This window comes from Musca domestica, unplaced genomic scaffold (assembly GCF_030504385.1).
Source record: "Musca domestica strain aabys unplaced genomic scaffold, Musca_domestica.polishedcontigs.V.1.1 10, whole genome shotgun sequence".
NCBI classification, from domain to species: Eukaryota; Metazoa; Arthropoda; class Insecta; order Diptera; family Muscidae; genus Musca; species Musca domestica.
The window spans coordinates 18,642,536-18,668,347 of NW_026712115.1; positions in this window are offsets into that span (position 1 = coordinate 18,642,536).

A 25,812-nucleotide genomic window follows, 5' to 3' on the forward strand; every position below is an offset into this window, starting at 1 on the left:
GAGTTCTTTGATATAAGCCGCTACTTGGGAATCCGAATCTCTTGTGATTTTATGAAAGTGGGAATCTACAAGCTCTATGTTCTATGGAATAGGCCATGATGTGTAGAATATGTAAGAGTGTGGTTGCGGTGGAACCATGATTTGTAACAAATCGTTTTAAGGTTCATTTACTTGTTAGCGGCTAAAGCTGCACGTTGACTCTGTGGTTTGCATTTTTTGATCTTCCGCCAATACCTTCGATTCAGAGAGACACTTGAATAGGTTCGATACACAGTCATCCAGTAGTAGCTTTTACACCAGATTAATCTATAAACCAGAAACCTGTATTGCTCAAACTCATTGTTTCTTCCACTACACTTTTCGCTGAAGCCACTGTTGAAGGCAGCTGACTTTACATTACTGCTGACGTGAATTATGCTTGTGGACTTGTAGAAAATGATATTTTGTGAAATGCCAAAAGGTTTTAAAAGAACAGCAAATAAAATAATCTCTTCCTTTCGGAAAGTAACATGTTATAAGTATATAAGTGCCGAGACATCCAATTTTCGTTTAGTTGTAAGGTTTACAAGAATTGCCAAATATTATTTTCTTTAATTCCTTGGTTTGTCTTCTATTGAACTTACGGTCTTCCTTTGGTTTAAACAAGTTTTTATTATGGGAGTGGTTTTTACATAACCTCTGACAAAAACCAAGGAAATTGATAAGATTTATGGATCTTTCGGAAACCAAGATATTCCCTGCCTTACCTCTGATAAACATTGCCTTTGCTTCTTCACTAATAAAAACTACATTGGTTTTAAAAACACAAAAATACCGTATGTTTTTTGAAAAAAAAAAATAAAACTTACTTTAAATATCACACTTCAAACCACTCTAGAATCATAACGCTACTAAGATCCCGGATGTTCTCTTACATGGTGGCTAAAAGCGTGAACATATAACTGTAATTGTTTGCCTGTGAACAACTCCTGAAGAGCCAAACTTCAAATAAATCTATTGAAATATGTGGTAAAATATACAGAGTATTGGTAGAGACAGTTGTAGAGGAAATTTACGGAAACGTTCACCTGCACCGAACTTCAAATACTAACTTTCTCAAAATTACGCTAAATAAAAAAATATTGGGGGTGGGGAATTCTGTTTTAAAATTTGGAAATATATAAACTGTTTTTAGTTTTTCGCTGGGAGCACAAACGTCAAAATAAAGCAAACCCGGTTGAAAATTCAGAGTAAACTCTCACAACATCCCGAACTTATATTTCAATTCTTAATACCAACATTTCTACGGACCTAAAATGCATTTGGTTAAATTTTGTCCTTCTACTTCATTCCCTTCGGAAGTTAGAATGATATGCACAGACGTACGTGCATGCCTAAGACGACATAGAAAGAAACCTAATTTTAAAGAATTTCTTATCAGTCTATTTAAATTAAATTTAAAACATGAAGCTTATTACAAAAGCTCCCACAAAGCTTAATATGGATGTAGAAATTGAGCTACACATGAAATGTTTAAAGTCCCTATTTATCCCAGGTGTATTCAAATGTTCTTGTGTCAAAGGTCAATTTATTAGTTATATTCTAAAAATTATCAAAACTAAAATTAGTAGATCATAAAACTTTCAGGAAAAATAGATTCAATGTTTCTTTCCCTATATTTAATACTCCTGAGTTGAACTACGTATTTCTAAAAAAATTAATTAACCATCCAAAATAACAATTATTTTTTTCGCATACGTGACGCCGATCGGAACTTTGAATTAATAATTTTTGACCAAAAAATAAGCACAGCACCAATAACATATTTTTTTGGCAACTTCGGATGTCTTTTTTGACTGGACTATATGCATGACGATTTTATATTTCAGTCAAAACATCGCAAGATTCTAAGCCCGTTATGTGGCTATTTTAATATAACTTTATTTCATTCATTGATAATTACTTGATCTTTTCATTATATAATTTTTCAAATTGATTTTTAACTACTAGGATTGGACATTACAAATCAAATACGTTCAACAAAGGGACGCTGGTATATACGAATGCCAAATTTCAACTCACCCCCCTACGTCGATATATCTTCATTTGATGGTTGTAGGTAAGTGTAATATTACAAATTTATTGTCAACATTTAATTATTAATTATAACGGATGTAGACAACACTTGAATTATGTAATCCTAGTAGCTTTACAATTTCTTGCTAGCTCCGAAAAGTCTTTATTTTCGTAAACTATTCGTATCATTTTCTATTAAGACGAGCATAAAAGGCTTACTTCAACCAACAACCCTTGTATTGTTGTCTTTGTATCGTAATTTTATTTGGGTTATTTTCCTGCACACAATAAACTACAATGTAGGCCAATCTTTATTGGTTAGAGCAATCATAAATAAAGTAAAAGCAAACCTTGGGGAAAAAACATAAATAAGTTTAACTATGTAACGTGATGATTTCATCACGTACATTAGTACGAACATACCTATTGCACAATGACAACGACAATGGCGACAGCATAACTACAAGAATTGCGATGTGAACAGCACCAACAATATAATATAACAATAACGGCAACAGAAACTACAGCTATAGCCAGCCCCACAAGGCGACAACAGCGCCAACCAACAACCACCGCATTCGTTGGGCGCGTAGTGAACAAATTAGTTTTCGATGGTATGCCGTTCACAGCATAAGGCTAAGAATTCACAATGACTTGGTAGGGTCGGTCACATATAGTGTTCGGTTTGCGGTGCGACAGGAGAGGCTTGCTAAAGGATAGCTACAAATTTTATAAATCATCTTCCGTCCTCCGACTAACAAAATCGTTTACCGGTAATACTTTTTCTAAGACTGGCTTCGGCTCGCTGTTCCGCAGGAGTTTCGGTTCGCTGTTCCACAGGAATTTCGACTCGCTGTTCCGTACTATAGTCAAACAATGGTAGTGGAGTTGACGTAGTGATAAAGCGTAGCTAGACTAGCTACCTCGATCAGAATAACAAAAGCCGAGCTGCCGAACTCAACGAGGCCTGATATATCTACGAAGACCTAGACATCGGTTGCCGAATCCAGCCTCAACAAACTGCCGATCCCGAAAAAGTTCCGCTCCTTCTACAAAGTCTAACTCCTTCTACAAAGTCTAGCATCGGTTGCCGAATCCAGCCCAACAAGTTTCCGAACCAGAACGAGTTCAAATAATAACAAACGAATAACAAAAGCCCAGCTGCCAAACCCAACTAGGCCTGATACATCTACGAAGACCTAGACATCGGTTACCGAATCCATCCTCAAGGAGCTACTGAGCCCGAACGGATCTTACTGCACCTACGAAGACCTAGGAAGCTGCTTCAGAATATCTCCCCTGTGAATTGCTAGTTTCTATGCCACAGGTCGCCCATTTGCCTCCGAAGCCCTGTACGTCCACATCCCAACCATTCTACTTCGCAAACCCCGATTGTTCACCACTCGATGGAGTTCCCGATTAGCTCTAGATCGACAACATACCGAACGCCGGCGTGACCAATCACAATCATCGTGACTCCTGATTTTATCCAACCCCTCAACAACCACAATCCAACCCCTCAACAACCAAATCCGTCCTATATTCCATAATTTTGTTATCGTATTTCAACCTGAGTAGATTGTAATTTAGCATTAAATATCAATAAAATATCCAATTTTTATCCCCAGGAAAGAGAAAAATCTACTCATATTATTTCATAATGTTTAGTGGGTCATTATGGAGATCCTGCGTACAGCTGAGCTTACCTCTAGTCAAGATTCAATGCATGAAACATCTCTAATTTTGTGTGTATACGATGGATTTATGAATAAAGATTTTGATAATGAGAAATAGAAAATTGTAAACATATGATTACATGACTTTACCTTCTTTGTTCTACCATGGTTACAATTATTTTTTAATATGGAGATTGTTTATAAATGTAAGAGAAAATAAGATGTACACAGCACTTGAATTGTGTGATCTTGCTAGGCTAAATATTATTATATTTGTTTTTGCATGCTATTTACATAATTAGGATATCATTAAAACTAGCATTAAATGTAAAAAAAGCACATGCAATGTGAAATCAACGGAGGTGTTTCTTTATTTATGTTATTGGACTGCTTAAGGTAAACAATAAATTTATTTAGATCAATTATATGCGACATCTGATAAAACCATTAAATATTGAAAAAGTAAAAAAAGTCTCAGATATGATGTGTGCATTATTGTTCTATTTAAGATTCACTCTGGCCTAAGTTCCAGTTCCTTGCACCTCCAGGTATGTCACTTTTGTATCAAAAACAGACAACTCTGTTAAATTGACTAGTGTAAACAACCATAGATGCTTTTGTGTCATTTGGTGATAGATTGTTGACTCAAAGTCACAAGCTTCTAACGATTTATTCAATAGGAAGTTCGCTACGCATAAATGTGACCGATCGCAAATGCTTAACTTTGCTGGGTTATCGCAAATGAAAACGTAATTTGTGGCATGTATGCCTCTGTGCATATCCTCTGCTATTAGCGATATGAAGTCATCGCGATTGTCGTTGGCATCCAATATAGTTGATTTCAATGATATTGAAAAAAATCGAGCGGCTCGCAGCATGGGGGCGGGGATCATGTTGAATAAATCATACTACTGAATATCCAACAATAGAAGTCGAATCTCGAGTATGACACGGTTTTTTATAAACCTTTCCTTAATTCTTCTTTAATTTGAAGAAACCAGTCACCATATCTTCACGAATGGTTTGAAAAATCGGTCATCACCTTGATGGTTTGGAACTCGATCATCAATTGATATGGGGTAAGTAGCAATGGACTTGTACGATTATGCTGAGCATCCGTTAACAAATAGATGAAGTTATCTTCTATACGTTCTATATTGTGTTGGCTACTTCCATTTGGGCGAATGTTCAGTGTAGTAGATTGCAACTGCTTCGGTACTTGAATGAAATTTTCTGAAAGTATCTCATAGCTTCTATTCTCAATAGCTACCTTATACACCTCCTGAAGGGTTTTTATCCCGGTAGATAAATCTTTCATATCTGTCGAAAACGAGGAAGGAACATAAAAGCGATACTCCATTTCTTTCTATCTTGGTATTCCGTAGACCAACGTCTGCAGAACTCATGCCTAATCTGCCATACTACATTCTATCTGCTTGTCAATGATGTTGACGATTGGTTCGCTGATGAATCAACCTTTGCCTTTAAAAGCTCTCCAGCAAGGTAATGAGAATAGGAATTCAGGATTACATCTATTTCGATGACAATTGTTTCCCACTCTTCGTGGGTTATGAATCCACTACTTGTGGTAGGAAGCATAGTTGTTTCGATGATTTCACCATAGCTTTCCACAAGCCATCAACATATGAAGCTCTTTTCGGAATAAACATGAAATCAATACCTTCTCTGGTGCATGTCTTGACTATTACCTTTCTGCTATCCTTTCCAAATACAGAGTTTATCGCGATGTCTGAATACAAGATTTTATGTTTCCCTTAACCAGATCTGTAAATATTTCAAAATGCACAGCCTTTCTTGCGAAGCAAAAAACACAGCGATGTAAACCTTGTGTGGTCTCTTCCCTCGTATTTTGTAGTGGACCCATAACGGTCCGCAATAGTCAACGCCAGACACAAAAAACGGCCTTGCAGGCGTGACTCTGTTAGATGGAAGATTTCCCATAATTTGGTTGCATATCTTCGGCTTTGCTTATGTGCACCTTACGCAATTTTGAACAATGCTGCATGCCATATCCAATATATTTGTCTTGAGGTTACGAGTAGCAGTTGTGAGTCACAGCGCTTATTTTCCAAATGAATCATATCAAGGATAAGTTTTACTATTGGGTCGTTGTATGGTAACAACATCGGGTGTTTTGTGTCGTATGCTAAGGTTGCCTCTTTTAACCTGCCATCGACTATAAGTATTCCTCTGCCATCAAGGAAATGGAAACGGAATTAAACTGTGTATGGAACTTGATTTGTCTTATTCTCTCTGTTTCATCAACTGCTGTATTTCTTTCGCGGAATCCGACACCTGGGTGGTCATGACTTTTCTTTGCGTTGCTTGATTCAGCACCAAAGGGGTCAATACTTCTGTCGAGCTTCCATGCTGATTCCATTAGTGGTATCCAGTAATCAACTGTGTGAGGCATTCCTGACACTGTAGATTTGGTCTTAAATTCACGATCAGTTCGATTTTCCCCATTCTTTGAAAAGGTTCGGCCAGAGAGATTCGTTTCCATGTAGAAGATAAAAACACATCATACATCCTGACAGCCGATCCTGTTTTATGCCTCTGGATATGAAATCTGCTGGGTTATCCTTTGTCCCCACATGTCGCCATAGAGTGCTTGGCGATTCGACTTGAATATTTTTAACCTTTTTGGCAACGAAGGTTATGAATTGATCCAATACAATGCCATCTCTGAATCTGACCAATAAATAGCATTAAGTTTTGCTCCCAATTCGTCGGCAAAATGCTCTAACCGCGGAAATGTGTTCGTCTTTATTGATGCTATTTTCGATTTTGACCAGAGGAGTCTGACTATGTGTCTTCCATCTGGTAGCATAGCCCGTAGATACATAACAGCTCCGTATGCTTTTTCTGAGGCGTCCACAAATGTACGTATCTCAATTTTTGCCAATCGGTCGGCTTGGGGAGTACATGTTAATCCCAAAACCTTGGTTAATGACTTTTCGAAATTAAGATATATTTCTCTATCTTCTGGGGGAACTCCATGGAGCTGTTTCAAGTGGGTGGCATAGCATTTTCGTAGCCAAAGTCCAGTCTCCACCTGTTTCTACATCTCAATTGCTGTTGCTAAACTGCCCAAACTGTCAGATCCGCACGTAAAAGTCTTTTGAAGTATCATCGACCCAATGAATATTTTTGTATGTTAGTATCTGCTAGCCTTTTCAGACATTTTGTATTTTGTCTGTGGTGTTTCTCCATACGATTAGCTGTTATTTGAGATCCCTTTATTCGAGTAGCACCTGTTTATAAATATCCTCAATGCCTGGTGTGAATACAAATCTCGGTAATCTGAACCGCAACAATATTCCAAACATGAACCTTACAAGATAATGACTTTCATGATACATCGAACAAAACCCCTATCTTCTTTGTGCTACTATTTGGGCATAGGACACAATATTGTGGTATGTACAGGCATGTCACAAGACTGAATTCGGTACGTATATAGCTTCTTCAGAAAATATAAATTGCAACATTTTTTCGATTTGAAACCACTTTTGTTTTTGCAAGTTAAATTGTATTTTTATGGAAACTTGTGACTTTAAAAAACTCTCAAAATGCTTTTAACTAATAAAAATCACAATTAAATTTACAATTTTAATTTTTTTATTAAAAAAAAAAAAATAGCAAAATTTTATGGTTTCTCAATTGACGAAGGCAATTGTTATCATAGTGTTGCGAAATCACTTTTTTCGTCAAAAGAAAAAAAAATAATAAATAAATAGATAAATCATCTGTGAAAAACAAACAATGTGGTATTACGAATAATAAACTGTAGCAAAGAGAAAAAACGCAACAAAAAGAGAACACAAAAAAAATTTTGTACAAAAATGTATCTTAAAATTTGTGATATATGTATTGTGGAATGCTCCATAAACCTCACCTCACCTCCATAAATTTAGCATACTACTCGCGAAAATTTGCATCCTTGCATAACTGACACTCAAACGCAAAGAATCTGGAGGCTGCGATATTTAAGGATTCGGATGCCTTTTCAGGGCCCATGAAAACGGTATCTGAATTCTGTGCTGACTTGTTTTCTACACACATCTCCATTGAATTGAGGGATTGTAAATTTTTTCCAGACTAAATTGAGTTGCCAAAAACCCTTCTGATTTCTGCTGAGATGATGTATGATGGACTTGTGTTAGTGTCAATAGTTTTTCCTTGAATTTTACGTCTCTTCCTCCACAAACGTTGTGTCATCAAAACCAACATATTGAAGTGGATGTCTTTCACGTTTGAACACAATTTCTCAATTGAAGCCATTGTATGACCTGAACCGGCGGTTGAGATTTGAAAGTTATTGGTAAATCTCTTGAATTTGATCCTTATTAGAATAAACATGGTCACAAAAAATGTTCATTTATGTAAAAGAAAATTGTATGTACACAACAAACAACGATTTTCACCTCTTTGGAAGGAATGTTCGAGAAATTGAGATTATGATTGTGTATATAGTAACCCCAATTTTGATTCAAAGATTATTGATTTCTTTAATTGTGGCAGGAGTTCAATATAAAAGGACTTCAACTGCTGTAAACTGATTAAACTTAGGATTAAGCTTCAAATATGTCATGTAAACAACGTTTTGATGTTATAGTGGCTGTATATCGTAAAGGTTTTTTTTACACACAGTTTAGCCATTCTCCAATGTTCTAGCACCTTGTATCTCTAGGTGAGACATATTTTGCAAGGGGCAAATATTTATCGATCCTTTGGAGTCATTTGTCTTCAACATTCATGATGTATGGTTGACTACATGTAGCGAGCTTGATGGATAACTTTAAATTTATTGAAATAAATTAACTTGTTGTATCATTCGAACGGGAATCGTATTGAATAAGTCATATTACAGCAGATCCGTTAATAGATGCTGAATCTGAAATATGCATTTCTCCTAATATTCACCAATTTCCCAATGTGTGATTGGATCGTGTAGACTCAGCTACTAGTTGATAGGGTGTAAATATAAACGGCGATGACGAGCATCTTGTACGTGGTTAGATAATATTGTGTTCTATATGCTTTTGTTTCAAAGATGACGGCAGAATTTAAAAAGTCAGGAAAATGATAGACTGAACTGTTTCGTAAGATATTTTTCTCTTTTTAATATTTTTGCTATTAGTTGACTATCCGATTGCATATTTGTGAAAGTTTTTATATTCGAAACTTCATACTTTCGGATTCTGTTGGCCGTTGAATATTTGGTGGATATCTAATAGCCCGGGTCAGTATATTAATTTTACTGGAATAAGGTTTCCTGAAACAACTTCACAACTATATTGAATGATCTTTATGGCAGTGGGATATGGCCAGAGATAATATGTATATATTTAAGTAAATTGTTGTGAGATAATGTAATGTAATATGCTCTATTTAAGTGGATCTAGTCATCACAATTCAAGGTGTTTATTGAAATTCATTCGGTCGCCGTCCTACATTTTCAGAAGAGGGATTGCATATATAGATACATTACCTAATAACGCTTTTTTTTCCTTTTCGATAACAAATAAAATAAAGTCAGTTAACAAATGGCTGCGAATAAAGTGGAGGATCAGCTGCTATGTGACGGCACCACGTTAGACAATGTTAGTGATGTCACGTTGCAGTTAATTTTGTTGTTGCTAGTGGATGGCGAAGAAGAATAAAGTGCAGTCTCGGAAATGACGAACAAGGTACTGTCAATGCAAGCAACACAAAAAAAAAATCAGGAATCAACCGGTTTTGAATCGAGCAAAAAGATGGGATGAACACACCAAACAAAATTACCGACACCACCTTGTTTGAAACAAATCTACAGTTACTGAGACAACGAAGCACCGAAATACATAAAAAGTTAAAAATTACTGATGGAACCTTCGGTGAAATAAAATTACCGCTCCAGCAAAAACGTAATGAGAAGAGCACAGCGGCAGATATGAAAAAATGTGAGCTGCAGTTGTTACGAAAAGAAAATGAATTATTAAAGAAGGAGAAAGAATTGTTGTAGAGAGAGAATAATTCAGGTAACAACAACAACGCACAACCGGCAGACAATGGCGTTTCTTTATCCCTGATAAGCAACTTCTTGCCTGAGTTCGACGGTAAGACTGACGCAGATTTTTGGGTAACGGAGATGAAACGTACATGTTGAACGATGAAATGTTACGTGCTATGTTTGCGAAGAAGCTAATGGGTAGACCAATAACATGGCTACAAACTCGCCGCAATACTCTAACAGAAACAGTGACTGAAATGTTTCAGCAATTTCGTTTGGTGTTCGGTTCCAATGAAAGCAAGTTTGAGTTGCGTAAAAATTTGAACGTCGACTTTGGAAGTCTGCCGAACAACTCAATGACACCTGCAATGATAAAGTCCGTTCGGCGAGCAAACTAAAATTAGAGGAATTGTTAGAATATGTCATCGAGGGTATACCAAACATTCAGCTTCAATGTTGCAGCGATACAAAAGTGTGGCGGAGATGTGCAAAGCATTGGCAGCAATTCCGTTGCCTAAGTCGAGTGACGGTGGCCACGCCACTTCAACCACCAAGTAAGATGTCCGCTCTTACAATTGTAACAGCCTTGGTCATTATGCAGTTGACTGCGGTAAACCAAGACGACACCTGGAACATGTTATTCTTGTATTGGCAGCGACCACACAGTGTCTGGCTTCGAACAAAATAAGAAAAAAGTGACGACAAAATTATAGAATTCTATTCTAAGATATTTCTAAGATATTTTACCTATGCGTTTAATTTCAGAAACAATTTTAATCTTTGTTTAGAAAGCCTAATAGACTCGGGTAGCTCAATAAGCTTAATTAGAAAGTACGAATTGCCACATGAAACACAAATTTTCCCCGTTCAAACTACATTTTTTATGGTTTAAATTTTACTTTATTAAAAACAATTGGATATTGCTTTTCGATTTTGAAATTATCAAATAAATGTTTTCAAATTAAAATGATTGTGGAAGATAAAAATTCTATAAAGTACTCAATATTGTTGGGAAGAGATTTTTTGGAACAGACCAATAGCAAATTACATATTATGAACAGGTTAAAATAAAAAAAATTACAAACAATTTGGAGCTAAGCAACAAAACTACAGCTATCAATTCAAACTTTGAGCAGGATTGTGTTGCATTTGAAAACGATATACTGACAATAGATGTCTCTTCGAATTTTACACACTACAGCTTAAAAGTGGGCGATACCGTGGACCATAATATTATGAGACAATTTTATGCATTGTTTACAGAAACTATAGTAGACATGACAATGGCACAAGGTGCAGTTCGTCTGAATTTGCTTCTCCCATAGTATTAGTAAGAAAAAAACATAATTACCCAATTTCGTTGATCGATGATCTCTTAAAAAGTTAGCAAATAAAAATGTGTTTAATAAATTGGATCTAAAAAATGGTTTCCATGACGTTTTTATGAGTGATGATTCCATTAAATATACATCGTTCATAACGCCTCTAGGAAAATATTACTTTGTGCGTATGCCTTTTGGGTTAAAAAATGCACCATCAGTTTTCCAAATGTTTATAATCATTGTTGTCAAAGACCTAATTAGAACGGGGCCTTAATAATATATTTGGATGATATAATAATTGCGACGTTTTGACTTCCAACAACATTTAGAAATATTAAGAAAAGTTATGTTGAGATTGGTACAAAATAAATTAGAACTTCGTTAAGACAAGTTTAACACTTAACAAAAAGGACCTGAAACCTAGGATTGCCCAGTGGGCATTAGAACTACAAAATTATGATTATGCATTAAAACACAGAGAAGGACGAAGAATTCAACAGGTATATGCGTTAAGCAGGTCGCTGGACATTTTGATTGTAGAAGAAAATCTGATTATTGCACAAAATAAAGATACCGATATCGTTAAGCTTTAAGAAAAGTTACAGACAACAAATCACAAATATTATGAAATGAGAAATGGTGTACTGTACAGAAAACTCAAAACCGGAAAATTACTTTTTGTCGTCCCAGTCCAATGGAATTCCATGTCCTCTTTAAGTACCACGATGAAATGGGACACATCGGAATTAACTAAGTTATAGAGCTGATTAATAAGAATTACTGGATTCCCCAAATTAACGAAGTAAAAGAGCAAGTCCAAAATTGCTTGAAATGCAAAGTTTTTTCTCCTAAAAGCGGACCTGTAGGAGGATTTTTACACAACATTCCGAAACCAACGAAACCTTTTGAAATACACATAGATCATTATGGACCCGTAGATAGAAACAACTATGCAGATGCTATTGATGCTTGTTCGAAGTTTGTCAAGCTATATCCTACTAAAACTACAGCCACTAAAGAAGTCATAAATGCATTACAAGAATACTTCCGATATTACAGCCGACAGCGATATATTGTTTCTGACAGAGGGTCTTGTTTTACTTTGAATGACTTGCGTAACGATGTCCGGTGTGTTTGGTCGTTCAAGTCAAAACTGCTGCCTCGTCACTCTTGCTTTGATGTGGTGAGCTACACGTAAGCCAAACACACACAACCGTTCATCTTTACCTACGCTCAAAAAAGAGAAAGTGATAGCAATTGAGCGTTTTATTATTTTATGACTAGATCTACTTAAGTATAGCATATTACACTATCATACAACTATTTACATACTAAATCTCTGCCTTCTTGACTACAAATCTCCTGATTATTTCCGACACAATTGCCTTTTGGAAATTTTTTGTTAATTTGTGAATCTGAATTATGTTCTAAATCTTGGCTTGAGGTTAACTCAGTTTGTTGTGAGTTTTGCGAATCATTTTGGTATACATTATTGTGGTCTTTATGCCAATGTTTCATAATGTGTGCTGTCAAAAAAAGACTGTAGGGTATTCTACTCTATTGAAAACTTTCAACAACTTGTAAAATATAATGATCATTTTCTAACACATTGTTATTACTGTTTGCGTAGCAAAGGGGAAGAGTGAAATTAGCACCAAAAACAAAGGAAAAGAAACAAACAATTTTTTATTTTAGTATTTTGTCCAATAGAAATATTGGATAGTTTTTATTTAATTGAATATTGTCGTAGAGCAATATTCTTACTTTTTTTAATGTTGTTGAGAAAGCTCGTTGTTGTTAGGACGTAATCCAAAAAACGACTAAGAGTCAGAAAACGACGAGCAAGCGAAGATGTCACAAGTGGCGCTTTTAGAAATGTCACTCGTTATAATTTGGCAGTACGACTGTATGATGAATATCACACAGTTGTACACGATAGTCCGTTACAAATTTGAAAACGGAGTAAACATTAAAATGAATATATTCTTGTGTAAACATTGCCGTCAGCCTTGCAACATCTTGCTATGTTGCAATGTAAATTAAATAAATATAAATTCATTTTACAATTTTTCTTTTTTTTTTTTTTTTTTTTTTTTCGTTCGGTCCCAACGCCACTCTTACCCGCCCCTGCCGACCGAGGGGGCCACCTCCCAATACGTAGGGAGCGCGTACACCCCATAGTCCGCACCATGGAGGGTTAGTATTGTAGGGAAACACCAGCTACAGTAAAACATCAGCCGGTTTTAGTAAAAGGATTAGTATTACAAATCACACACAACGAGCAAAAATACAAATCTGGCAGCTCCTAATACTATAATTATAAATTAAGTATTGATATTTTTATTGCATGCAAAGGTTCAGATAGTGATAAATTATTATAGAGGTTGTTATATATTTCACATAAAGATCTAAGGGGGTTGCTTAGTTCGTAGTTAGATCTCGCCAAGGAAAGATTTAGCGGTATATAATTACGAGTTATTCTAGACGGAACATTAAACTTTATTTCACTAATTAAAAATTGTGAATCAATTTGACCACGCAAAAGTCGTATTAAAAATATTGCTCTAAGCATTAAACGCCTTCTTTCTAACGATGGAAGGTCTATAAGTTTTAATCGATTTTCATAGGGGGGGAGTGCTTCAGACGGATTCCAGGGCAGACCTTTGAGAGCGAATATAATGAATTGTTTTTGAACTGCTTCTATTGAATTAGAGTAACATTTATAAAATGGACTCCACAACACGCAACCATACTCTAATGTAGGTCTAACTAGACTAGTAAACAAGCGTTTAGTTACGTAAGGGTCTTCAAACTCTTTAGACCAGCGCTTAATGAAACCTAGAAGAGACTTTGCTTTATTAACGCTAGATTCAATGTGTAAGTTAAAACGAAGTTTATTGTCCAAAATAACACCAAGATCAATAAATGAGTCTACATTCTCCAATTTGTATGAACCTACAAAGTAATCAGATTGAATATATCTAGATCTGAATAATGATAATTTTTTGCATTTTTTAAGATTTAGTGACATGCCATTCATACCACACCAATTTACAATGGAATGTAGATCATGTTGTAAATGTAATGAGCTATTGAGAGAATCGAGATTAATGAACAGCTTAACATCATCTGCAAACATTAGAATTTTGGAAAACCTTACAACTGACGGAAGATCATTGAGATAGAGAACGAATAGTAATGGTCCTAAATGGCTTCCCTGAGGAACACCAGAATGGACTAGAATATTTTTTGAGATGGCATTTGTGAAAGACACCTTTTGAGTACGGTTTTCAAGGTATGATGAGATCCAGTCTAACAATAATGTAGGGAAACCCATTAAATCAAGTTTGTGGAGTAATAAACTATGTACGACAGTGTCAAAAGCTTTACTAAAATCGGTATAAATTACATCAGTTTGAAATTTATTAGCAAAACCATTATGAACATAGCATGTTAATTCCATAAGATTAGTTAAAGTTGACCTACCTCTGATGAAACCGTGTTGACACGGTGAAAAAATTGGAGCCACAAAGTGTGTTAGCCTACGCGAAACCAAAAATTCAAAAAGTTTAGGTATTGCGCTAAGCTTAGCAATGCCTCTATAATTTTCAATATTGCAACGACTACCAGTTTTATGGAGAGGAATTATATAACTAGATCTCCAAAAATAAGGAAAGTAGCCTAAAGATAAAGAGTAGTTAAATAATTTCGTAAGTGGTATGTATAATTCAATTGCACATAATTTAAGAACGTTTGCCGGTACTCCGTCTGGACCTGGGGAGATCGAATTTTTTAAAGTTTTTAAACCATTTAAAACCTATTCTTCCGTAAGCAAAATTTGGGGCAAAAACTTCAGTCTATTAATGTTAAAGCTGTAGTTGCTAGTGGATGTAAAAGTTGAATAGCTATTCTGAAAAAAATCTGCGAACATGTTTGCAATATCAGAATCATCGGTAGCCTCTGTGCTGCCGAATTTCATACAGCTAGGGAATTCATGGACTTTTCTTTTAGAATTTACGAAATTATAGAAGTTTTTTGGGTTGCGTTGAAAACTATTTCTAATTCTTTGTAGATATGCCGAATAACATTTTAAATTTTCAGTATTATACTTATTTCGAGCTTTGGAGTAATTGGAATAGTTTAAGGATGAGTTAAATTTTTTAAATTTCTTAAAAAGTTTACTTTTGTTATTACGTAAACGTCTTAAATATGGAGTAAACCATGGCGAGCCTCCATTTGGCGCGTAATTTGAACTAGGGACTGTTAGTTTAAAGGCTTCATTTAAGATATTATAAAAATCGGAAATACAATAATCAATATCACCTTCAAGACGCCATATTGTATTGGAAAGAGTAGTACGTAACAAATCAATGTTAATTTTGGAAAAGTTAAAGGATATTTTTTTATTGAGTGGTTTGGATGTTATTTGAGTTTTAAGATCAAGAGTTATATTGAGGGTTGGGTGATAATTATCCTCCGGTTCGACAAACGGTGCACATCTACATAATGAAAGGTTAACGGTTGTGGAGAATACTAAATCTAAAATTCTATTCTTGACATTAAAAACATTATTTATTTGGAAAAGTCCTTGGTCAAATATAGCTTCCCAGAATTCGTCCATTCTACTAGCTGAGCCTGCAGACGATACAGGAATATAGTCTATGGAATTTTGTTTAGGGATCCACGATATACTTGGTAAGTTGAAATCACCAAGACAAATAAGATCAAAATTTGCTGACTTTAAACATGAAACATCCTTCAGAAGCGTTGAGTGCTTAATGTATATTTCAAAGTCTGAATTTGGAGGAATGTAGGAACAAGTTAAAGCAATAAATTTACCACGATATAATAGTTTGACACATATAAATTCTATATTAAGATCTTCAGTGACAACTATTTCAGACGTAATGGAATTATGTACAGCTATTAAAACTCCTCCACCGGTTCTATTTACTCTATCATTTCTATAAACTTCAAATTGGTCAGAAAAGATTTCTGTGTCGTAGATTTCAGGTTTAAGCCAAGTTTCAGTAAATATAAAGACTTTAAAATCAGAACCAAAAGATTTTAAAAAAGTTTGACGAAGTTTTGAGTTTAGACCTCTGACATTTTGGTATAACATTTGTAACGAATCAGATTCTATTAGTTTTTTGAAGCTTGCATAGCGTTAGAAGTACGGACAGGATTAAGTGCGTTACGCTTTTCTCTGTATACAAACTCTTTTACTAAAATGTCATCGGGCCAGAATGAACTATTAATAATAGTATCGAATATGTTTTTGGAAACAACAAGCTTAAACGATGAAATTTCACGAGCAGAGGAGGAATTAAACTTAAAAATTTTAAAATCACTTTCTTCAAGATTATGTATTTTAGATTTAACATAATCACTTATAATATTTATTGTAGTACTAGGATGCAATCTAGATATAAATACGCTTTTTCTAGGAGGAACTACAATTAGGCTACTAGAAGGAAGAGAAGCACATTGCAATGGTGGATGTGCTGTAGGATTTGACGTATAATCACTTACAAAAATAGGGGGGACGCTATGCAAATTATGTGGATTTTGCTGGACATTAGATGGAGCTTCAGAAGATAAGGTTTCGATCTGAGTACTCCGACTTTCACTTGTATTAGAAACAGCCGGTGATGACCTGCTGGATGGCGAAGATGCAAATTGCAACGGAGGCGCCAGATGGTTGTCTGAAGATAAATTTTCAGTATTATTTTGTAGCGGGGCAACAACTGGTGAATTTAGCGATATTAAGTTATTACCAGAAATAATAGCTGAAGATTTTTTTCTTTTGGGCGAACCATCAGGATACTCAAATTTATTATACATATTTTCAAAATAGTTTAAGCGAGAGTAAACAGATTCAAAATCTTTCTTCATGTTTGCAATTTCGACTTTAGACTCCTTAAATAGACGGTAAAAATCAACCTCCAAGGACCTACAATTTATGCACGCCCAGCGAAGTCCATTTTTTCTATCAGTTATTACATCAAATTGTCTACCAGTAAAACCCGCACATTTAAAGTGACCATGATTTTCACATAGCCAACAAGTAATAAAGCGTTCATTTTCATTAGTAATTTTACAATTTTTGTATAAACAGGCCATTGTGCAAAACTTCAAAAAATTATTCTAATGCCTCAAAGTATGCTTTAGATTGTGAATATAAAATTTAGAATTTGGGATTGAAAAACAAAACAAGAACAAGGCACAAGGGAGAAAAAAAAAGCGAAACAGACGTAAACAGCAAAAGTAAAACAAAAATATGAGAAGGCGCAAAAACAGTCACAATTTGTTTTAATTATTTAGTAAAATACCGTATTTAAACACTGAACTTCACAATGCACGTATAATTTCGATTATATTAGTAAGAACTGATAGTATTTCACTGCACAAAAAGAACAATAAATAATAATATATCTAAAATTATTTTATCACTATTTTGACACAAATAAAACACAACTAAACACGAAAAATTCATATTTTTCATATTTTATTATTCATTTTTGTTTTTTTTTTTTGTTTTAATATTGCGCTCGGAAAGCAAGCGGCACATTGCCGCACAACAAATTAATTGACCGTCGGTCATAAGGCACGGGCAAGCTCTTCTGGCAAAAGTGTCCCAGCAAGAAATCACATTGGGCATGGACCCGACAAGACCCATCCAAAGATGGTAAGTTGGGCCCCTGGGAATCCAGGGCTCGAGTATACCTGGGTCTTCATCACTTTTGGGTACACTTCGGCACCCAACACCACGGCTACTCGGGATAATTTAAAAAATTGCGGATCCGCTAACATCATACCTTGGTAGTGCTCCTTTATCGATTCCGAGGCAGATTGGTTTGGGGACAAACGATGGGTTAAATTTGTAACCCGAGCGGATACCGACAATCGTTGGGCGGAGTCGAATGTCGAGACCAGTGTGAATTGGGCAAACCGGTCGGACCCGACTGGAATGGACTGCAGTCGCAACGACTTGACCAGCGAATTGCAGATTTGACTACTACCTGCACATGGGTCCAGCATTGCTCAGACTGGTATTATTTTTGTGTGGGAGACCAATTGAGCGACGATTGTGGACCCTAACGTGACAATTGGTTGGATTGCCATGCTATGTAACGTAGTTACATGCGACGAAAAAGCGGACGGACTACTTTGTACGGACGGACGTTTATTGCTACGTGAAGACGTGGACGGACCATTAGTATTAACATTATTATTTGTATTGATATTATTCTTATTATTTTTATTATTATTATTTTATTATTAGCATTTTTGTTATTATTACTATCTTTATTATTATTGTTTTTATTGTTATTATTATTTTGTTGGGAAAGTTGGGCAGAAGGTTGTGATGCTTGCCCTTGCATTGCTTGCAGCCTGGATCTTTGCGGCAATCACGAAGTAAGTGGTCCGAGTTCAAACAATTGAAACAGCACAAGTGCTTGACCACGGTTCGAATCTTCTTATCCAAGCTGAGCCTCTTAAAACGCCCGCATTGCCGAAGATGGTGTTTTTGGTGACACCAACTACAGCGGCGCTTACTGGAACCCGTTGAGCCCGCAGTTGATTTCGGCGTCGCCACTGGGTCTTTGCCGTCAGAGCGTCTATCTGAACCACTCGATGTAATTCCTCATCGAGGAGTGGTCGGCGCAGAAGACATCCCGGCCGTAGGCTGCATTTCTGTTTTGATTTTCCATGCTACGAGAAAAAAAGTAAAAATGGCGAGGAAACAAACATCTAATTGGTCAAAGCGACCAGCTTAACCACCGGACGCTGCACAATGCCATTTTCAGGTGTTACGTCGGCAACACGAACGCGACCGTCTGTACCGGGAAAAACATTGATGAACCGACCTAATTTCCACGATGTTGGAGATAATTGTTCTTGTCGAATTACAACTAAATCGTCCGTTTGTATATCGCGCTGCGTTTATGGAGACTTTTTAAATACTCTTCTTTCCACCGTAGGCAGAACTGTTGAGTAAGCGCCTTAAGTTTTCTATACCGATGGATTCTTGTATTAATGGTTCCGGAGGGGATAAAATAGGAGATCCTACCAAAAACGACCTGGAGTTAAAGCTAAATAACTATCCAGACTATCACTCATCGGTCAAAGCGGTCGAGAATTTAAACAAGCTTCTATATGCGAGAGAATCGTAGAAAAATCTTGAAAAGAAACCATTTTCGAAAACACGCTAACCATACGTGGGGCCCCAGCCGGGATAAACTTCCACGAAAGCTCTTGATACTGGTATGCGAAACATACCCGATCGCGACTTTCATGAACAAGTGATTTGAACTCACGCTCAAATTCTCGAGAAGCACCAACGAAATTGGTGCCATTGTCAGAAAAGACAGTCTTAGGACACCCGCGTCGCGAAATGAACCTGTGAAATGCTGCTAGAAATGTTGTCGTCGACAAATAAGAGGCAGCTTCTAAATGTATTGCTTTCGTAAAAAACCAAACAAATACACAAACATAACCTTTCGTAATTTTACAGCAACGACCAGTAAAAGATAATCTGGGAATCCAGTATTCACTGCGAACAAGTCGCAACATTAATTGATTTCCACCGTGAATGGAAATTAAATGCATTTTTTCAACAAGAAGACGAGCGAATTTACAATGATAGGGAAGCAAAATAGGATGCCGTTCTGAGTACGAGAGAGTCGGTGATCGAATTAAACGGCCATTTAGTCTCATAACACCTGCATCATCCAGGAACGGATTCAAGGACAAAATCGAACTTTTTGAATTTAAGGACCTATTGTTAGATAAAGAACTATACTCTTCGGCATAATTTGCTTTTTGAGCCAAAACAATCAGCCTTAATTTAATATTTTTCAGTTCGAAGCTCGAAGGAGCTTGTCCTTGAACAATATTTTGACCCGTAGAAGAAGGATGTGTTTTGTAAAAAAATCTAAAAATTAATGAGACGACTCGTAAAGCCTTATCTAACGATGAAAATTGTCTGAAATTTTCGAAGTATGAAAAATGTCTTTTGATCGCACGAATTTCTACATCCGTATCAAGAGCGGACAAGTCACGTAACCTCCATTCAGAACTGTTTAAACGGAGCCAATGTGGTCCTCGCCAACAAATTTGTGAAGAAGCCAATTCAGCGGGCGTAAGTCCGCGACTTCCCAAATCAGCAGGATTATCTTCTGACGATACATGATGCCAAACATTTTGACCAACGTTGTCCTGTATCTTGGAGACCCTATTCGCAACAAAGGTTGACCAAGTTGAAGGAATTTTCTTTAACCAAGATAGAACGATCGTAGAATCGGTCCAAAAGTAAGTTTTCGAAAATCTAATATTAATCTCAGGGACAATTGCTTTGAAGAGTTCGGAGGCCAAAACCGCACCACACAATTCTAGACGTGGAAGAGAAATCGACTTGATATCAGCTACTTTAGTTTTACAGGACAACAAATGTGTAGAAATGTCACCGTTGGAAGCAATATTACGAATGTATACCACCCCCGCATATGCCTTCTCTGAGGCATCAGAAAAAATATGAAGTTCGGCAGAGCAATCTGGAAATTAACCCATCGCGGAATTTGGATACAATGGACATCCTGATACGTCTCAACGAATTTCTGCCAAGCACCCTCTGTCGTAGACGGAAGAGAATCATCTCAATCGATGTGATCTAACCAAATGCGTTGCATTACAATTTTGGCTACAACTAGAAAAGGTCCTAGTCACCCAATAGGATCAAACAATTTGGCAATAGTCGAAAGCACTTCTTGTTTAGTATATGTGGATTTTTTAGCAAGTGGTTTTCCATTGTAATAAAATACATCTAATTGAGCATTCCAACGAATGCCGAGAAGCTTAGAACTGCTGCCTTCAACAAAATCTAAAAGTTTAGTGCCTATTAGGTGTTCAGCTGGAAGACCTTCTAGTATAGAACGGTCATTAGAAGTCCATTTCCGCAACTCAAATTTAGCTGAAGATAGGACACGTATTAATTGGTCTCTAGAAAGATGCGCTCTTTCTAAGTTGTGATACCCTGTCAGTACGTCGTCGACGTACATGCATTTCCGCAGGATATGCGCTGCAAAAGGAAATTCACCCTCGGTGTCATGTGCTAACTGCAACAAAGAACGAATAGCTAGGTATGGAGCACAATTTACTCCAAAGGTCACCGTTTTTAACTCAAAATCTTGAATAGGCTGGTCAGGAGAATCCCGGAAAAGAATACGCTGAAGAGGCGTTTGCGCTGAATCTACTAAAATTTGGCGATACATTTGAGTAATGTCGCAATTAAATACATATTTGAAAACTCTCTATCTCAGTATGAGTAGAACTAGATCTCTTTGGAGAGTCGGACCGACATAGAGCACATCATTCAAGCTTTTACCATTTGAAGTTTTATTAGAGGCATTAAAAACCACCCGTAATTTGGTAGTTTGTTTCTCTGGATTTATTACTGCATGGTGAGGCAAATAGCAAACCGTAGAATTTGCGGAAGGGATTGAAACTGATCTCATGTGATCTAAATCTATATATTCCCTAACCACCCCATCATATATTTGTTCAATATTTGGTTTTTTAAGCAGAGAAGTCGTAGACAATTTGCTCTAGAATGGCCAAAATAAGGTCGACCAAATAATTCTGGTTTTATGGGAAGAGTGACAATATATCTGCCATTAGAATCCCTTCTAGTAGTATTTTTATAATTTTCCTCACAGTGTTTTTCAGCAGGAGACAAGATTGAGCGCTTTGGAACTTCTTCCAGTTCCCCAAATCGAAGAAGTGTCTTATTAAGAGCATCTTCTTCAGAATGTGCTACATTAGTAGAAAATACTCTGATGTTGCTAGCAGAAATGGGACCAGTAATGATCCAGCCGAACACAGTATTTTGCGCAATTAAAAAACCCAAAATATTAGATTGCATTCCCTGTAATAGAACTTTAGGATAAAAATCAGCACCTAATAACATATCAACTGGTCTAGAGTCGAATAATTGGGTGTCAGCCACACGTAGATTTGGCAACCTGGAACAAAATTCAGTACTAAGCACAAAGGATGGAAGATTTCCAGAGATGGTAGGAACTACCAACGCTGTAATTTTCATAAGTACTGAACTATCTATGGATGAAGAAACCTGTCTATTTACGGAACTAGATTGTTGGGCAGAAGACGTAGATGGAAGATTCGGGTTAAAATTGGCAGTTTCTGGTAGACGAGGAGCAGGAGCAGAATCGGACGGGCCGTGAGAGGATGGTGGTACATTATTTGCAGATCTGGAAACTTGAAAAGCTTCCCGGTATAGCAAAGTGTGATGTCTTCGATTACACTTAGCTACAATTTTTTACATCATGACCCCTGGAGAGGCAATTTATGCAACAATGATGACGTTTAACTATAGATAAACGATCTGAAAGAGAACGACTTCTGAACTCGGGACATGATCTTAAATGATGAGACTGCGATGGACATAACACACAAGTTTTTTCAGGAGACGAACGATTTGAATTGGCAGAATTAGTGGAACGAGAACTGGCAGCATTTGTAAAATGTGCCCGAACCTTTTTATTATCAACCTTCTTGGAATCAGCTATACCTTTGATATCTCTCAGACAAGTTAATGTCTGAACTCTTTCCGTAAGAAAATTGTTCAGATCATTCCAAGATGATAGCGCTGATTTATTCTTGACGCTTTGTTCCCACAGTGTAACTGTTTGTTGGGGAAGTCTTTGCAGACACAAAAATACCAAAATTGGATCCCAACCGTCGGTTGGCACGTCATAAATAACCATAGCGGAAACACAACTATTAATTCCACGCTGCAAATTTTTCAAACCTGAACTTGACTCATTTTCAAGAACTGGAAGATCGAATAGAACTTTTAGTTAATTATTCAACAAATACGCACATTATCATATGCTTCTTTCAAAGCTTTCCAGGCTAAATTGAAACTTTTATGCATCAATCGGAACTTAGAGACTGTATCTCGAGCTTCGCCAATCGTTTTCATAAGAAGGTGGCACAATTTTTCAATTTCGCTCAAGCGAGAATTGTTAATATAGACAGCTGAGAAGAAATCCCTCGGAGGCAAATTAAGGCTAAATTAAGACATCATACTTACTGTCAGCTGAAGTGATGTCCTCTGCACATGCGTCTTCCAATGTTTGCTAGTAATTTAAACATTTATCAAATAACTGTTTCACCTTACTCCAAAGTTCTTTTGCTTCACTTCCTTGAATCTCAAGCGAATAGATATCAAGGTCTTCATCCCGTAGGTCAGAAAAATTTGCAGAGAACTTGACCAGAGCGTCAGTTGCTCGGATGAAAAGTCAAAAAATTTAGCTCAGTGTATTGGAGCGAACACAAATTTTTATAAATTTTAGAAAAATCTCGTAGAAGAATTAAAAAATCCTGCAAAAATAACCAAACTTTCACAAAAAATTAAGTTTTTTTCTCAAAAATAGCAATTTTAGTTAAAAATACCGATCATGGTGTGCACGGACAGTATGATGCACAAGTAGCGACAAGCAGTTAAAAAAAAATTGCGAAATAAATTTTAAAAAATTGAGAAAAAAAACTTGTAAAATATTTTAATATATATTAATATATTATAAAATAATCGATTCGAAATATTTTAAAATAATCGATATTACCGATTGTAGGGTGTACGAAAAGTATTTTGTTGCGACACGCACCGAAATCTCAAAAAAAAAAAAAAAATAAAAAATCGATATATATATTTCTCCACAAAAATATTTCTTAAATTTTATTCTAATATCGTATTTTATACTTTCAAAACGACCCCTCGTACACTAGCGCTTGCTGTGTCTGCGTGCGTATGTATGTGCCTACCAACGTAAGCAGCGATCGAGCATCAACTAGGCACTGCAGTGATGTGTTGTTGTTGTTATTTTTTATGACCACTCAACGTTAGACGAATGGTAGTTGAATTGTTATTGCACTTTTTTCTTATTTTCTTTTGTTTCAATTTTGTTTTATAGAAATTGCAATACCAATCACTTTAATATTCTTCTTTTTGGAATAATAACAACACTAATCACTGGGTAGTAGTAGATGCGCTTTGTTGGTATTTTTATTTTATTTTCGCGTAACGAAAATAGAAATAATAACATACATACGTATATTCGTATATGAATATTAAAAGCGAACAACAAGACTGCGCGGCACTGTTTGGACGACCGTAGGTTAAACGATTTTTTTTGGTTTTCTTTTGAAATAAATGTAACACTTCGCTCACTAAATTGCACTTTACGTACCTGTTTGTTATTTTTGTTGATGTTTGGATGAGGAAATGTTGTTTCAGTTCTTCGTATTGACGTAGTCAAACCTTTTGGAAAAAAGAGCAGAATTCCTTATTATTTATTGCTGCACTTATCCGGCTCGCAATGGACCAAATGTTTGCGTAGCAAAGGGGAAGAGTGAAATTAGCACCAAAAATAAAGGAAAAGAAACAAACAATTTTTTGTTTTAGTATTTTGTCCAATAGAAATATTGGATAGTTTTTATTTAATATTTATTTGGTGCTAATTTCACTCTTCCCCTTTGCTACGCAAACAATTACAAAGGGGCATTTGGATTTAGCTATAATTTTTTTAGACGTCCCTATGCTAATACTATGGGAGAAGCAAATTCAGATGAACTGGACCTAATGTCATTGCCTACATAAGTTTCTTTAAACAATTCATAATATTGTCTCAAAATGTTATGGTTCACTCTATCGCCCACTTTCAAGTTGTAGTGTGTAAAATTCGAGAAGACATCTATTGTCAGCATATCGTTTTCAAATGCAACACAATCCTACTCATAGTTTGAATCGACAACTGTAGTTTTCTAGTTTAGCTCCAAACTGTCTGTAATTTTTCTTTGTTCTAACCTGTTCATAATTTCTTTTGATTCTGTAGGTATTAATTTTTTTCAACTCCAATTTGTCCTCCATTTTTTTGATGTACTAACTATCACTTTGTTATCTGCCTTTAATTTGTTTGAGTTATGTTGGTGGGTTTCTGTATCAATTTCAACACCGAACAACAGTAATTTGCTATTGGTCTATTCCAAAAATTCCCTTCCCAACAATACTGAGTATTTTATAGAATGTTTATCTTCCACAATGATTTTAAGTTAAAAACATTTATTTGATCATTTCAAAAACGTAAAGCAATATCCAATTGATTTAAATATCTAAATAACAGGGTAACTTTTATTGGCCAAATAAAAATCAACCAATTTGAATATTTTTTTACCAACGCTAGGCGAACGTAGGCCTGTTGTGTTGACTGAGGGTTTTTGAAAGAAGATGGACAGTTTAAGGTCTGTTATATTTGAAGTTCAGTTGCCTTTATGAAACTCCTTAACTGTTTTATATCATTTACCATGATCTGATAAAAATTGTGATCTGATATTTACAAACACTGGGCATTGGGAGAGAAAATGTTACAATATTTCGTCATCTTCCCCGCATGCCCTGCATATGCTGTTATCTGCACATCCTATCTTGTACATATGAGCTTGTAGACCCAGGTGACCCGTAAGGATGCTGTTACCTCATTAATCACCTTTTAACTAGTTTTTATCTCATTGGGATCGCCCCATAGGATTTTTGAGGTTTTCCCTACGGCCTCATTGTTCAAAAGGGATTTGTGGACGTTTTTGTCCATGTCTTTAACAGTAGACTTGACGCATTAAGCGGCACTGGATTGTTTCTAATTCCCTGCCTGTTTTGGCGAGA